This window comes from Schistocerca gregaria, chromosome 3 (genome assembly GCF_023897955.1).
Source record: "Schistocerca gregaria isolate iqSchGreg1 chromosome 3, iqSchGreg1.2, whole genome shotgun sequence".
NCBI classification, from domain to species: Eukaryota; Metazoa; Arthropoda; class Insecta; order Orthoptera; family Acrididae; genus Schistocerca; species Schistocerca gregaria.
In genome coordinates this window covers 766,295,688-766,313,622 of record NC_064922.1, presented here as the reverse complement: position 1 = coordinate 766,313,622, position 17,935 = coordinate 766,295,688, and the positions used below count along the sequence as shown (strand labels likewise).

The 17,935-nt window shown below is 42.8% G+C and overlaps 1 protein-coding gene across 1 annotated transcript in view; it reads right to left on the bottom strand.

Moving 5' to 3' along the window:
• Positions 1-16,373, bottom strand: part of LOC126354016 (ATP-dependent translocase ABCB1-like) — a 196,009-nt gene extending 179,636 nt beyond the window's left edge. Inside the window, exon 1 of the mRNA XM_050003339.1 lies at positions 16,238-16,373. The gene's annotated coding sequence lies outside the window, so the exon portion shown is untranslated. The remainder of the gene's footprint in view (positions 1-16,237) is intronic.
• Positions 16,374-17,935: the final 1,562 nt, after the last annotated feature.

Here is a 17,935-nt window from a genome sequence, read left to right as displayed (position 1 = left end):
AGATGCTAGTTAACTCAGTTTTCTGTTCAATATCAAGTGTTTGTCGGCAGTTATGTGACAGTGTGCAGTTGTAGTGTACGAAGTTCCGATCAATATCTGACTGCGATGTATGTGTGCTTCTCCACTTTCAAACTGTAATTAAACTGCCATATTGCCGATGGGCAGTTAAATTAATAAGGTTCTTCATACGTTATTCATGATCCATTTCAGGGTACTGGAATACTCGTAGTCCCTTGGATTTTTTGTGCGTACGTTTTGCATTAGGCAGTCAGTTTTCGTCAGATCACAGCCACTTAATTCGACATTAGTTGCTAGTACTTGTCGCTTTCTCGTAAAGAGCCTTTACTTTATTAAGTGCATAATTAATGATAAACTACTCATTAATAAGAGAGACCCACATCCAGATTTTTGTCCTGTTTCCACATTTGTTGTAACGGCACATATTGGTAAAAACATGTAGAAAAACGTTACTAATTACGCCTTATACAATCTGTGGTCAGCAGCATGTGTCAGAAAAGAAATGGGAGCTGAGATTTCACAGCACGAACTTTTCTAATACGAGGGCGTTCTAGACTGGAAAGTGTTAAAAGTTTTTAAAATAACATTCTATGTCTTTATTGTTTATTTCTGCAGATCGTCAGCCATCTGCCGCTAAAGGGTTCGAGTTTAAGCGTATAACTTGGCGATGTGTGAAGGAACTATGTCGGTTGCGTGAGAAACAGCGTGTTGTAGACGAGTTTCGGATTGAGAAAGTTCGTCCTCACATGGAGCACATTTTGCTTCAGTACGACAATGCCAGAACACAAAAGAGAGCTGTGATACCTGCATCAATCCGGTGCCTTGAGTTGTCTGTCATCGACCATCCACCAGACAGTGCCGACTTGGCCATATCCGATTTTCATCTACTTCCAAAACTTAAAGCGTTTGAGGACTGATGAAGTGGTGAAAGCAGAGGTGAGATTGTGACTCCGTCAATAAAATATCAAACAACTGTCTCTCGATGGGATAAATGTCTTCGTCGCCAGGATGGCTATGTTGAGAAATAGGTATGTAGATATGAAGAATAACGAGATAGAATGTTCATGGCGTTTGTTTTATTAATAGATAAATAAAGCTTCGCGGGGTAGCCGAGTGGTCAGGTGCACCTTGTTACGGGTCGCATGCTCCCCTCGTCGGAGGTTCGAGTCCTCCCTTGGGCATAGGTACGTGTGTTGTCTTCAGCGTAAGTCAGTTTAAGCTAGATTAAGCAGTGTGTAATCCTAAGGATCGATGACCTCAGAAATTTGGTCTCATAGCTGCTTACCACAAATTTAAATTTAAAAAGCTTTAAAAGTTTTCAAATAAAATATTCAGAGCCAATAGTTTTCCGCTGGCTCTCGTACTTGTTTATCGAACACCAGGTGGTGTAGAGCTGTGGTTAGCACACTTGGACTTGAGGATTCGGGAGGACGACGGTTCAAACTCAGGCCCCGCCATCCTGATTTAGGTTTTCCCTGATTTTCCTAAACCGCTTAAGGCAAGTGCCGGGATGGCTCCTTCGAAAGGGCATGGCCAGTTTCCTTCTCTATCCTTCCCTAAGACGAGCTTGTGCTCCGTCTCTAATGACCTCCTTGCCGACGAGACGTTAAACGTTAATCTCCTAAACGCTAATCCTCCTCTGAATCTTTTTCCAACGGTTGTTCAATTCCCTATTGAATTTTCACAAGCAAGAGCGGCTGACATTGCCAAAGAGTAACCTTGAATAAGCGACCTTTCGACAGAGCCAGTAACTCCGGCTGTCGAAACGCCAGGTAAAGAAATAACAGTTCCTAGAAGAATACCAGGAAAGAGCGCGCAAACGGTACCGGCGTGTATTTCCGTTCTGGGACTACGGCAAATAGGAAAGTTTCTACGTGAAAGGTTCGTTTGATAACTTGTACCTAAGAACTACGTTTCGTTGCTCTTGACGACGGCAGATTCATTTGTTTCTGTATTTTCCCGTATCTCACTGCAGGAAAGAGAAGAGTACGCGTAAGGAACTTTGAAAAGGGTGTCATTACAAAACTGTGTTCAAAATAGGCTGCATTTCAGTGTGCGGTTTTGATTTTTCACATTACACGCTCTGCTTGTCTTCTACAACTGGTCACAAGAATCATGTTCATTCGACGACCGTGATTAGCGTTTGTTATTTTGCAACATAAATTAATTCATAACAAATGTAATAATTACCAGAGCGAAGTAAATTACTGCCGCTACTTGTTAGGGAAATCGTATCGCTACAGAAATGGGATACTATTCAAGCCGTTGTCTAACCGTTGCCTTATACAACTTATATTTACATTTATAACCTTGATTCACTGTGAAGTGCATGAAAAAGGGTACTTTTTATTGTACCACATGTTAACGTTTCTTCCTATTCCGTTTACGGATGAAACGTGGGAAGAATGACTGCTTGTAAGTTTCTGTGAGAGATGTTACTTATCTGTTTTTATCTGCTCGATCTCGACAGGAAACGTAAGTATACAACTTGAGAATGCATTCAAGGCAACCAAGGTAGCCCCACCAATGGCAGGTACATATTACGAAACACAAATAGTTTTAAATCACGTGCCTCGTATGCATTGCTCATTCCACATCTCGTACCGCCTGAGCTAAAAATACGATGGGATCCTCCGCCAACTTTTCAGTGATGACCTTAGCATTTTGGTATTACCTGTATGTGGTGGCACTGCTAAATTAGAATGAAATACACTGGAATATATCTCATAGTTGTGTATAATCTACACTCAGACATAGTTACCTATCTATCACTTCTTTCCATGATACCAAACGACCACAGATAGGAAATCCTAGAGAAAGGTCGCAAGAATCGCTAATTTAATAAGTTACACGTTATCAAATTGCGTCGGTATGAGTACGTCTGTTGATCGCAAAATGCATGGCCTCTGTCCTTCAGTGAAGATCCAAGAGTCATATTAAATGTGGAAGCAAGGAGCTGCTGACGCCTCGACAGGTTGTTCTTCCTGACGACTGACATTATGTAGGCGCAGCAGGCTGCCGCTCCGCACGAGCTTTGCGTGTGTAGCACTGCAGCGTAATCATTCTGGGACGAGGACCGTGTAGATACGCACCTCACCTATATGCAGCAGACGGCAGTGTTGAACAACCTACCGCAAATATGTAACATTCAGATGCTAGAATAATCTATATTATAGACACTTTAAGACAGGTCCTTCGAAACTTCGAACCACACAGCAACGAAGAAAGACACCACGGGTATAGACTCTGTTTAAGGAATTCGGAACATACGAGGTTCACACTTGTACATACGAGGAGAAGCGCTTTTTTTTAACTACACGCGATATACACGCCATTTCAACGGAAAGACATCAGGCCACTGAAGAATGGAACTATTTCGTGGTAATGCCAGCCAAGGAACAACTGGTGTTCATAGTTACATTTTCAACTCTATCTATCTTACATCGCTATAAGCATTTCTCAAATTTAACAAAAGACGTCGATTTGACACAAATGCAAATAATTATGCAGCACCTAGAACCGCTCGGCCACCACGGCCGGCTAATAGCCCGTCTTAGACACGTGTCACGGCTTCCACTGTTTTCGAATCCAAGCATAATGAATGATTCTTTATTGTGTCACACGACGAGGTACATATGCATCAGTTTGTGAAGGTACACAGGTACTTCTCCAGTGAAGTGTGTAAACCTGTTCTCAGAAAGGAGGAAATATTCTTTTAAACATTTACTTTTTCGGTGGAACCATTATTGTGATAGTTACCCTTTCGTTTGTATGACTAGTATAGGAAAAGTGTCATCCTTGACAAAATGATAACACCGTCTCTTTTACAGCCGACGAACAGAGATCTGGGGATGGAAACTAGGTACATCCCGCTGTTATTACGAGAAAGCAAATTTGCTTCAAGAAAAACTAATTGAACAAACTATCTTCTCTGCTGCTCGTGCTATTTTACTGGCAGTGTCCCTTCAGTTACCACGGTATCACAAACTTAAACATCAGTAGCCCTGCAACTGCCTTCTCCAGTTTCGGATGCGACGGTTCTCGTAATGGAATTTTAATATTCGTTATCCATCAAAGAAGTTTAGTTGTCTAATCATCACAGATTTTGCAAATACTGTCGAAGAAAAAGCAGGATTACGTGTTAGTTTTAAATCATGAAAGTAAAACGTTTGTTGCGCAGTTTTGAAGATTTGACGTCAGATCTTTCGGATTTCAATGAATGTAACACTGGTAAAGATGTTGAAACTCCATACGTCACGGTGAGCATTCCCCATTTTACAAATGGTCGTCTTTTAATGGGAGTGCTTAGTTTTTATAATATCTTGAAGATTAATTTTTGCCGTATTCCGTTCTTCTGATAGCCTAAACCTCTGTAACGCTTACAGTAAGCGCTCTTTTTCCTCGAATGCAGCGCCTATTACCTATTATACCGCACAATAACAAGGCGAACCGCCAGTTTGCACACGAGCGCGTAGCCGCATTGTCACGTGACCCAGCATATGACTTTAGCTGATTAATAACCTTTCTGCCTGCTGCCTCGGACAGCAGTTGTTCTTCATTGTGTTCTGCACACTCCTTGTGTATAGCCATAAAAAGGAGGCAGCTACTCACAAAACGATTTCAAGTGACACCATAAAATGCGCTGTTTAGTACTTTCGACGACAATACAAGTGTTCTTTTTCTTTTATTTTGTATGCATGTTACACACCTGCGAATACCGTGCAGTGTGGATGTAGGACATATTTAAGGCAACGAACTGATAATGATTTGAATAGTAACTCGTTTCTACAGTGAGACTGTTTCCCTCAGTCAGACACATCTATAGCAAGTAAGTGACTATTTGCATGTATACTTTGCTCTGCGTAAACGTCAACTGGTTGTTATTACTGACAGTAACCAGGACGATAACATCTTCATACGGCGATATGATCCAACCACAGACAAACTAGCATGGCCTCAGTGATTTGCCCATTGCTAGAGGTGCCTTATTATCGTTTGAAAACTTAAGGTTCCTTATTTTTACGGGTTAGATTTAATCTCTTCCAAGTATGTAATACCCATGTCAGGAAACATCAAGCATATACAGAGAAGAGCACTGCGAATGGTCACTGGCAACAGAGTGTAAAAGAAATACGGAAAAACCTCAGCCGGCAGACACTCGAAGAAAGACGATGTACACCTCGTGAAAAGCTAGTCTTTGAATATGGGGCATCATTCGTCACAAGAAGCTGCGGATATGTGTGCGTGTGTGAATTCCCGAGGGACCAAACTGCTGAGGTCATCGGTCCCTAGACTTAAACACTATTTAAACTAACCTAAACTAAGAACAACACACACACCCTTGGCCGAGGTAGGACTCGGGAGGGGCAGCGCCATCCGTGACATGGCGCCTGCCGATATGCATTTAATTTATGCTTAGTAGACGACAGCGTCCAGAAACCTGAATAACTGTACAGAAAAGAGTTTTCTACAAGCCTGTTACTCATTGTTGGAAACTACGAGAAAGTTGATTTTTCAAACTACTGTGATCGCTCCAAGATTCCCGACGAGGAATTGTTCACAGCTTATAATCTGTGATAAGGATTTTGAATAAACACTCGGTAATTTCCCAGCGAAATTCCCGAGCGAGTAGCCCAGTGGCTAGCACACTGGACTCGCACTCGGGAGGACGACGGTTCAGACCCGCGTCCGGCCATCCTGACTTAGGTTTCCTGTGAGTTCCGTAAATCGCTTATGGAAAAATGGCGATTTAGTTCCATCTAGACGGAACGGATGCTTTCCCTGTCCAGCCTTCCCTAACACGAGTTTGTGCTCCGTCTCTAATTATAAAGTTGCCGACGGTACGTTAAACAATAACTTCCTCCTTCTCCAGTGAAATCAACACTCCAAAAACTCCAGTATGGAGAGTAGAGGGAGCAGCAATTACACAGCTTTCATAAACAACGTGTGCAAGCGATGAGGCCAAATAATTTTGAAACTGAGTTCAGTCCTGTCATTGGGTCATCGAGCGCAGTACTCCAGTGCTGAAACACGATTTGTATTGTTGACACATGCGACCTGTTTAGAGCATGGTGGTTTCCTCGGTTAGAGAAATAGTGTGTCTGGACTATTGATAATTAATTCTCCACCTCAACCTCACATCACCAGCAACGATGCTCTTGGTATTTACGGGATGTAACTGTACTATATCAACTGACTGTTATTTTCTGCCACACAAACTGAATGGTGCACGTTTATTCCAGAGCTGCTGACACAATTGCTGGAGGGAGTGCCTCTTGTTGGCTTTGAAAATACGTGATACTTTTTAGAGAGATACTGACGTATAAGTAGGGCCCTAACCCCGTAAACACTAAATACGAAATTCACTGTGGAAAGTGTCATCTAAACATGAGATTTAAATGTTGGGTTAAATTTAACTGAATTTTTTTTTTTAAATAGGTGCCTTGAGGCTGGTGACAGGCATTTTGTGTAGATTATACGAGCGTAAGTTTCTACAGTAAGTGGTAAGCTTTTTACGTCAGGTACATATATATATAATTTCAAATCAGCCCCTGTCCGCTGCAGAGTGCAACTTGATTCTGAAAAACATAATTAAATATTTATCTATAATAGTGAATCCCTTATTTCAAAGTTCCCAGTTAGGACTTGGATTCGGAGGGTGTTGGATTATCGTATACACGATGGCGAGGAGAAAATTACTCAAGATAAAGTAGAGATAATATTGATGAACATTTCTTTCCATTAGGTTGATTCGTTTTCATTCTGCAATAGCGAAGATCCAGTGTCAAATGTATGTGTAGATTAATGTTGTTAATGTAGGTGATGAAAGTGCTGGACTACCAATGAATTTTAGATTTTCGATGGTTTATCGAAAATGGAAATTCATGCAAAGATGATGTCGTTTTATGTGAAGACTTTACTTTCAGCGATTAAGGCACTCGTTGTTGATTGAAACGCACAATAATTCACTTGGAGAGCGTCCCAAAAGTGCAACCATATAAAAGCCACAGTGAAAGTTTACAAAATAAAACTGACAATTGACGAGCAGCGGACGCCAATAACAAAAGAATAATTCAGTACCGTACTTGAAGATGCAGATTTGGTTAAATACTAAAAAAATGCGAATGTAAGTGAACTAAGTGTTTGACATGCCAATTTTCTACTAAATACGAGATGTGGGTGCACTTACTCGTCGGCCGGGGTGGCCGAGCGGTTCTGGGCGCTACAGTCTGGAACTGCGCGACCGCTACGTCGCATGTTCGAATTCTGCCTCGGGCATGGATGTGTGTGATGTCCTTAGGTTAGTTAAGTTTAAGTAGTTCTAAGTTCTAGGGGACTGATGACCTCAGAAGGTAAGTCCCATAGTGCTCAGAGCCATTTTTTTGCACTTACTCCTTCGAAAGCAGCCTGATGGAACTAGGAACCCTGCACCAGATAGAGAGAATTATATTTCTTCTGCTGAAAAGATTATAGTCAGATATTATTCGCACTGATGACTCTGAGAGAGTAATATAATACCTGGCAATTTTGTCTGGATCATCTGGATTGCAAAACTAACTAAACTTCTCTATCCACTACACCTGTCCACGAAGGTCGTTTTGTAACTATACATATTATAGATTAAATGTTGATACATCCACCCCTGTTCCTTAGAACAGACACCTTCTGACTTCCACCTATTGCCACATCTGTAGCATGGAGAATTGCATCAAACCAGTCTCAGGACTGAAGACCACAACAACAACATGACTGGAAATACGTTTGCATCCAATGAGAAGGTACTGCGGCCTTATGTGGATATTTTCCAGACCATGGATGACGGCACTACGAGTGTAACATGGTTGGTAGAGAAACGTCGCTCAAAGTTTAGTTATTTAAATATTGAAAAAATGTACATGTAAGTCCGTAAATATGGAATCCTGTTACGATCACTTTGTTGTCAGTCTGTCTATCCGTCTATTAAGGAGCTTTCGTCTCAGTAACAGATAGAGGTATCAAGCTGCACTCTGCATCAGATCATAGCGGGCAATGGTCTAATACTGAGTCTACTCTCTCTTTGAAGTGTAAGAGATTTAACCGTCTAAGCCAATGAACTCAAAGAATGATGATCATGTTTGGTTTGTGTGGCGCTTAACTGTGCGGTTATCAGTGCCCGTACAAATTAACGAGCTTTGCTCAGTCCAGTCTCGCCACTTTCATGAATGATGATGAAATGATGAGGACAACACAAACACCCAATGATCTCGAGGCAGGCAAAAGTCACCGACCCCACAAGGAATCGAGCCCGGAACCACGTGCGCGGGAAACGAGAAAGCGACCGCGAGACCACCAGCTGCCGGCAGACTCAAAGGGAACATATGTCGGTTCGTACAGAGCACTCAAGGCACGAATCCTACTCACACTTATCCGGTTTTGCATAAAAATCACTTTCATTCACTCCACGCCGAGATATTTTTCACCATGCCTCACATAAAGTAATATGTGCAAATAAGATACTAATATTGAAACAGAACATTATCTTACATATAAAAAGCGATATTCATCTTAGTTTGTACCAGGCCGGAGGCTGTCCACCGGAACATTCACCGACGTTACGGAAGTACCTACATCCACTCTAGTATCTGCATTCCATTCATTAAAAGTATTTTTCATGCTTACTCCATAATCCATTTCCCTCTGGAATTACCAGCAGACTTCGCCGCTGAAGCTCAGCACCGAATTAAGTGCTTAAAGTAGCGAAACAATCAACAATGGCCACGACTTGCAGTTTATGGAACCAAAGAACGGCTCTCCCGCTTTCTCCGTAAAACGCACACACACATACCGGCGTTCGCCTACAGACACTTCATTTGGGTCACTACATGCTGCGCACCTTCACATTTAAATAAGTTTCAAACATAGCATCTTGTCGCAGTATTCCGCCACTGTAGATGTCTTAACAACGTCCGAACATAACTACTTGCTCTCCACTTATAGACTCAATTTGTCTAGATATTTAGCTTCTGCTACGCACAGGGAACATTTGTATATGAATAGATCCCGACCAGGATTATATCGAAGAACATAATTCTCTTCAATTGTGCTCACATTATTGCACCTCATTCCATTATTCTTGGTCGACCAGAAGGTCTCTCAGGGGTGCCACGGATGGACCCCTCTGTCTGTCAACCACAAACAATGATCTTGGTTTCCACGGCCGTATATGTGACCGTAAGAATAATAGAAGTTATGGTCCACTTCATAAACAAGTATACTATGCAAAATATGTGCTGGCTTGCTGTTTGATTGTTACGTCAAAGAGTTCTTTGGTGATCGCAGGCATTGTTATCCGTCAGAGCACTAAACCATACAGATGTTAAGTGATGAACGTTACTAGGGACAATACACCAAATGTTAAGGGAAACACGCCTGAACGTTTTGTAATGTACTCGAACAAGATCGAGATTTTCACATTTACAAACGAGAATATACTATTCTGTTATTAACATTATGAATTTAAAAGTAAGGCAGCGTCCTTTCAGTGAACATAGGCGAGAGGGATAATCCTCACTCTACGAGCGCTGTTTATTACATTGCGCAGGGTTCTACATTGATTTCCAACAGGATTGCCAAAGAGATGGCGTTTGGTAGAGACAAATAGCTTGTTTCCAAACGCACGGAGCCGACGTTTCTAAACTACTATGCCCCACCTAAAAATAAGGCCAATCGAAAAGTTTCCGTTCGAAGTTCGTATACTCAAGAACAGGTGAGCTAATCAGGCAAAATCGCCGTGTACCCTGAGGTAAACATTCCACCGAGGCACCTGGTTGACGATATCCGTTTGGTAAAACATCGTGCCCTGCCACGTGAAGAGATCCGTAACTGCCTGGTTACAGATATCTAGTATCTAGTTCCTAGATAACAGAACGCAGCATGTCATTCTCAATGGAGAGAAGTCTTCCAAAGTATGAGTGATTTAATGTGTGCCGCAGAGGAGTGTCGTAGGACCGTTGCTATTCCCAATATATATAAATGACCTTGTGGATGACATCGGAAGTTCACTGAGGCTCTTTGCGGATGATGCTGTAGTATATCGAGAGGTTATAACAATGGAAAATTGTACTGAAATGCAGGAGGATCTGCAACGAATTGACGCATGGAGCAGGGAATGGCAATCGAATCTCAATATAGACAAATGTAATGTGCTGTGAATACACAGAAAGAAAGATCCTTTATCATTTAGTTACAGTATAGCAGGTCAGCAACTGGAAGCAGTTAATTCCATAAATTATCTGGGAGTAGGCATTAGGAGTTATTTAAAGTGGAATGGCAACATAAAATTAATCGTCGGTGAAGCAGATGCCAGACTGAGATTCATTGGAAGAGTCCTAAGGAAATGCAGTCCGAAAACAAAGGAAGTAGGTTACAGTACTCACGTTCGCCCACTGCTTGAATACTTCTCACCGGTGTGGGATCCGTACCAGATAGGGCTGACAGAGGAGACAGAGAAGATCCAACAGAGAGCAGCGCGCTTCGTTACAGGATCATTTAGTAATCGCGAAAGCGTTAAGGAGTTGATAGGTAAACTCCAGTGGAAGACTCTCCAAGAGAGTCGCTCAGTAGCTCGGTACGGACTTTTGTTGAAGTTTCGAGAACGTATCTTCACCGAGGAGTCAAGCAGTATATTGCTCCCTCCTACGTATATCTTGCGAAGAGACCGTGAGGATAAAATCAGAGAGATTAGAGCCCACACAGAGCATACCGACTATATTTCTTCCCATGAACAATACGAGACTGGAATAGAAGGGGGAACCGATAGAGGTACTCAAGGTACCCTCCGCCATACACCGTCAGGTACCTACCGACAATCTTTCTTCCCATGAACAATACGAGACTGGAATAGAAGGGAGAACCGATAGAGGTACTCAAGGTACCCTCAGCCATACACCGTCAGGTAGCTTTCGGAGTATGGCTGTAGTTGTGGATGCCTGTTGCACTTCCTCGTCCGACAGAATCGTCGGCCCTGCAAGGCCTTTTTTAAGTGGCCCAAGGCCTGGCAATGCCAGAGAAGAGGTCAGGATTATAGGGAGGGTGCTCCAGTGTCTCCCACTTGAGTTCGCGTAACGTCTTTGTGACAACATTTGCGACTAGCAAACGTGCGTCATCATGAAACAACAGCACCACTTGTCGCTTAATTTCGCAATTCTGCTTTTGACAGACATGCTGCCTCGTACACATTCTTCCTTCTCCGATGATAGTCTGCCAGTGTTTGTCCTTCGGCAGCCAAGAAAAAGATATCAGCACGTTGGTTCTGTCTGAGCACAGTTGTTAATAACGTCGCCATACTTCATGCTTCCATATTTACTGCATGCACGTCTGAAAGACACAAATGGCAGACTAATCCCTTGGCTACATGTCAGTGCTTGTCGCATCGAAGTCTCGCTACGTTGCATATACGTTGCCGCTAACGCTCTCAGACGGAAACTTTTTGATCGCCCTTTATCCATCACGTTAATTGTGTTATAGCAATCGTAACTCACTGCACCGACTGGAAATGAACAATACCTTCCATATACGAATACTTTAGTTGTACTTCAGTTCAATGTGGTAAAGCAGTTGACTAACATCTATTTGACCAAAATGTATTAAAAATAGGAAATACTGTTCATGTAAAGAGGTTTTCAGATACTTCGCGTATTCCAACCGTCTCGACTTGGTGCTGTGAAACTTTTCGAGGCCACTGCTATGATGATTCACGACGATAAGCCATGATTAAAATAGTCCCTTCTCATTGTTTATTGTTACATTTATAAAATGAAGAAAGCCTTCTTTAGGTTGTACTCCGCCGCTATCATAAAAAGAATTTTTTAAGTATATAGCTTAAAAGCTGCTACATTGTTATTATGATCCAACTAGCTCCTGCAGTTCAGATTATGCGATGCCATACTCCAGGTCAAGTCGCTTCCTCCTTACTAGGCTATTTTAAACACTGAAGTCTACCACATGAAGACATAAATTCTCGGTATTAGGTACACCAAAATGAAAGATTATATCAGCATTTTGATGATATACATAAAAATAACACAAAAGATTCTGCTGTCATATGTTACTTCTTCCATTGTTATTTTTATAGTTCTACTTCATGTCCCAACGATGGTGTTCACTATAAATCTCAATCCCAGGGAGTTTAAAGAATTTTGTAAGTAGAATAAATAAGTTTTAATATACAGTGTTCGAAATTAGTATTACAGACTTCTAGCGGTTGTAGAGAGGACTTAGTAGATCAAATTATGTTAAGGAACCCATTTCGGAAATTTATCTTCAGGTATAAATTAAGTTGAAGATCGGACTAAGTTCAGATCTCCCATTGCGCTGTCCGATCACAAGCTTTTAAGAGGGTGCCGTCATCTGTACCTGTCGTAAATATGACATAACATGACACCTTCGTTCGATTACAACAACGGGGTCGAGAATTTAGTATGTGCGAAACTAGAAGGGTTAGCTGCGGTATTCCACGGACGCGCTGCACTCTCGGCTTTGAAGATGACGTCATTCGTCACGCAGGAGAGAACCAAAGGACAAGTACTCGGAACATTGTCCACGCCAAGTCCTCCTACGGCACGCATCTCACAGCTTAATGTCACCACTGCGTAGCAAGAGATTTGAAAGTAACCCGATCCTCAGGCTGATTTTAGGTCCAAATTATACATTTCCGAACATGGGTTTCGTATCGAAACTTCATTTATTAAGTCCACTGTATAATTCATAGGAGCCTGTAATAGGGATTTCAAATCGCGTCATATTCTATTCGAGAAGTGCTGATACAGTTTCTAGCAGGGCTTAATTTGTGCCGGAACGGTGTTCTACCACCTCTGGAAGAGTATTTTTTTTCTGGAACAAGTCATCACCGTAGATTCAAAATACTACATCACAACGTAATTATAATTTGCCCCTGTGCCAGCACTAGTGAACGTGAGAATGAGGGACCAACGGGTAGGGAGGAGCGGCAATGTAGGCTACTCTCTCTCTCTCTCTCTCTTTCTCTCTCTCTCTCTCTATGGGTGCGAGCGCGAGTGTGTGTGTGTGTGTGTGTGTGTGTGTGTGTGTGTGTGTGTGTACAGTGTACGATACATAGCACCTTGTGTTTACGAATGCGAACAATCTCAGCAATCTAGAAGCATGGCGACTCCTTGTGGTGCTTGTATCAATGAGATATAAGTAACTTGACGAATGTTTGAACATTTGCGTCTGTATAACCTGCGTTCACGAAATATTGTTTCTTCCGTCTCGTAATACACACATCAAAAGATGTTCTCCATCACCCAGGTTCTCAGAAATCCTGAAGATACCCGTTGACTGTAATTAGTATATCACAGACACAGTCTCTTTGACTGTTCAGAGATGTAACTAAACCTGCCCAAAGATGTAAACAACTATGCATGAGTAGCGCCTATTAGACGGAGAAGCTCTGATAGTCAATCAGTTCTAGTCATTCCACCAGGAAGGAGGTACACGGCTCGTGTTGCCTGTATTTCAACCATGACTAGATGGTCAATACCGCGGTTCGATAGCGTCCGCATTGTTGCTTTGTGCCAGGAAGGGCTCTCAACAAGCGAAGTGTCCAAGCGTCTCGGAGTGAACGAAAGCGATGTTTTTCGGTCATGGAGGAGATACAGGAACTTTCGATGAGATGCTTCGCTCAGGCGGCCCAAGGGCTACTACTGGTAGTGGATGACTGCTACTTACGGATTATGGCTCGGAGGAATCGTGACAGTGACGCCACCATATTGAATAATGTTTTTCGTGCAAACACAAGACGTTGTATTACGACTCAAACTGTGCCTAGTAGGCTGCATGAGGCGCAACTTCACTCCCGACGACCATTGAGGTCCATCTTCGCAACCACGACACCATGCACTGAGGTACAGATGGGCCCAACAGTAAGCCGGATGGACCGCTCAGGATTGGCATCAAGTTCTCTTCGATGACGTGTGTCGTATATGCCTTCAACCAGACAATCGTCGGAGACGTGTCTGGAGGCAGCCCGGTCAGACTGAACGCCTTACACACACTGTCCAGCGAGTGCAGCAAGGTGGAGGTTCCGTGCTGTTTTAGGGTGGCATTATGTGGGGCCGACGTACGCCGCTGCTGGTCAAGAAAGATGCCGAACGTCTGTACGATACGTGAATGCCATCCTCCGACCGAGAGTGCAAACATATCGAAGCATATTGGGAAGGCATTCATCTTCATGGCCGGCAATTCGCACCCCCATAGTGCACATCTTGTGAATGACTCCCTTCAGGAGAACGACGTTGCTCGACTAGAGTGGCCAGCATGCTATCGAGAACCGAGATGATGTAAAGCTTTCTTGATGTATGTATTTTCCGTAATGCTGATCAACTACGCCCACGCTCGCACGCATTGCTAAAAGTAAACACTCTTTCGAGCCGATATCGGTACGTAAACATCTTTCCCCACGTCCCTTTACCCATGGCGCTCGAGTTTCTCTTATCTTTGCCTACTCTGCAATCTTGTTAAACATAGGTTAGTGCCAGCGCAACTGAACGTTGCGGCTATACAGGTTGAATATATGATCATAGTCGCGAAGACTACCGACTTGTGTTGATATGTAATCCATCAGAACTAGGGAGTAAAATAGTTGCTTTAATAGCTAAAAATAAATATTTGATTTACTTTAGATAATTCTCGTAATTAACTATGTGGCTGCCAATCACTAGTTCGCTAGCCTATTAGTGCTGTCAAGTATAGCTCACTGAATCTCATTAAATGCTGACTAAGATTATTTAAGTTAGTTTAAGTCTGTTGTATAGGTCTGTTCAAATTCCTACTCCAAAGAGTGAAAAAAGGAACTAAAGAAACAGATCTTTTTTGATAGTAGTTTGTATTTATTGTAAATGATGCTAGGTATCTCTAGGCCTGAAACTATTAACAAGACTGTCATCGTAGAATTCTGATGGTGGAACTTGAAAACGGATTCAGCGAAGTACAGCAGACAGATTGGAGCCTAACATAGAACGCAACACTCTTCATGGACTAATGATGATTGGTCTGCATATGGAGGAAGTTTTTGTTGTAATTAATGACTTTAACGGAGAAAATACTTCCATATATAAAACTGGACCTCGAGTAGTCTCGAACCTATGATCATACTTCACAGATTCCAACTGACTGAATGCTATCTATCTGTAGCAGTAATTATGTCGGTAGGTTTCGTCGAAGAACAGTATTTACCATGTTAAATGACTTTGATTTACTCATGGAAAACTGTTACTTGATAACTGAACACTTTTACACCTAAAGAACTGCGTAGTCCAAGAAAGAACAAAAGTATAATCATAAGTATTTTTTTCGTTACATAAAATTAATAACAAATTAATACATGCACATCGTGTCATTATATTTAATCCATTATAGGAGCAAAGTAACACTACTAGAGAGACAGACGGTAGCACCTGTTGTTTACATTAATTCTTGCGTTTTTATTGATATGATAATAAATAGTGATTTAAAAACCTGAATTTCATAGCAATACTTTGAAAAAAAAAAAAGATTTCTTACAGTAAGTTTTACGACAAGTTTTCTGAAATCGAAACTGGTGTTTTTATGTCTGGGAGGGGGGAGGGAGGGTTTGTAGCTTTAAGAGGTGTGTTCGGGCACCAAAAATTTTGGAATTTAAGCTTTTCGGCAGTCACAGCTATGGGATGTACAGCAGCTGTCTCAACGGAAGGAAGCATCAGAGGGTATTTCACCACGAGCTGAGCTAACCTTGCAAGTAGTATGTGTCTCTGCCGGTCGCTGCGACGCCTTTGTTTCTTAACCTCCCACGGCGTCCTTCCGCAACCCACTTCTTATGCGGTGCCACGTGGTCGCTAGCGCGGGAAAATAAACCGCACCGATAGCACAGTATCCAAAACTTCACTGGAGGCCGCGACAGCTGCTCAGCTTATAAGGCACGAAATGCACACTGCATAGCAAGTGGCAAAGACGGCAACCCGCTCCGAAAGTAGCCGTTACCGCTTCGCCGGTTGGTTGCGAAACAGACTCGCATGCTCTCACATCTCCGAAGCGTCACTCACCGCACGCCGCACTGCGAATGCCGCAGCACCACGTGCTCGGCCGAGCCACGGTAGCCTCTCGATGAGTCTGAGGCCGGCGACACGACAAAAAAGAAAATTCGCTCTCCCGGCGCAATCATTGCGGTTCTGCGCACGCAACTCACCGTCGAGAATAGGAAGCGCACCGCAGGCCACGAGATTCCCCGTCCGACGGTGACAGCCGGCGTTTGCGCGGAGCCGGTCGACGCCACGCAGCCGAGACGAGCGAGCTGGCGGCTGGCGGCCGGCGGACTCGATAGTAACTCCCGCCTCTTCCCCCCACACTGCGGCCGTTCCCCCACCACCGCGCCGCGCGCCGAACTTCGCAGCACGCGTAAGGGACACTTCTCGCGGGATACAATCCGCTTACGCTTACTCAAGATGTCGCAATCTACGCGTCCGGCGCCGGGTCGCAAACAGATACCGTACTTACCGAAGATTAAAACGAGCGAGATTCACAAACTCCCACGGTAAACTGGCAGCGTCTGATCTTGCTGCTGGATTGCGCAATGCGTCACGTGAATGAGCTACAAGAGGCACTCGCGTGTGACTAAGAGCGGTATCGTACTAGTTACGACATTCGAGGCGTTTTCGGGTCAAAAATGAGAGTAAAAGTGAGTGCATGTGCACCAAAGCCTTAACGTGGTTACGTAACAGAACCTTGCACACTGCCACATGACAACATCGTAAGCACATAATGTATTAAAAAGGCTGTAAGCAGTCACAGAACGTTCATTCAAATATTTCACAGTTTAGTGGAACGTGAAGGGCCTGCAGCTGCCATCTTCACTTGTAGCCACATGATTAGTCTGCAGTTCACACTTAGTGTTTGGCAGAGGGTGCATAGGACCACTTACAGAAGATATCTGTACAGTTTCCACCCCCGAACAGCTCGTGGGAAAATGAGCACCTAAGTGTCATCACTCTCTGAATCAGCAAAATATTTCTTCATTTGATGTAGAAACTGGTTTCAGTAATTTTGTGGGAACACTACAGCATAGAAAGAACTGGTTTTAACGTAAAGTACACATGCTGTGTTGTGGAGCAATCGGTATGATTGAAAGTATTCAGACTTCGTATCCCGTGACACTTTCATTATACCAAGATGACCGAGTTCAACGATATAACTTACACATATTGTTGGGGCCATCTCTGTTTATATATGTATGTTTGTAAAAGTCAAGATAGCTTTATTTACAGGTTCCGACAGAATCGTGCTGTCATCTCCAGATTGACAATACACTTCTGACAACATTGAGAAATGACAAACCACGAGAGTTTTTTTTTTTTTTAATGGCTCTGAGCACTATGGGACTTAACGTCTTAGGTCATCAGTCCCCTGGAACTTAGAACTACTTAAACCTAACTAACCTAAGGACATCACACACAGGATTCGAACCTGCGACCGTAGCAGTCCCGCGGTTCCGGACTGCAGCGCTATAACCGCACGGCCACTGCGGCCGGCGAATTTTTTTTCTTTTTTTTTTTTAAGTATTTACACTTTTCTCTCAAAATGTTGACGACACATGTATGTGAACATTAACACAAAGTGTTCCTTTACTTATTTTCTCAACTCATACCTAAGGTAGTACGATTTCAGTAGCACTGACTGTCATGACGTATGTTGATGAAAAACTAAATAAAAAACAACAGAAAAAGTAAGACAAGTTACTAGAAAAATCCTAAAGAGTAATTCTTATACAGCTGAATCTGAAGAGCGAAGAAATTCTCAAGACATTTATAACTAAAAAAATAAATTAGATTTGTTGCTTGAACAACAGCTAAGTCAGAATGCGTACATAGGGAACTGCCAAATTTAACAT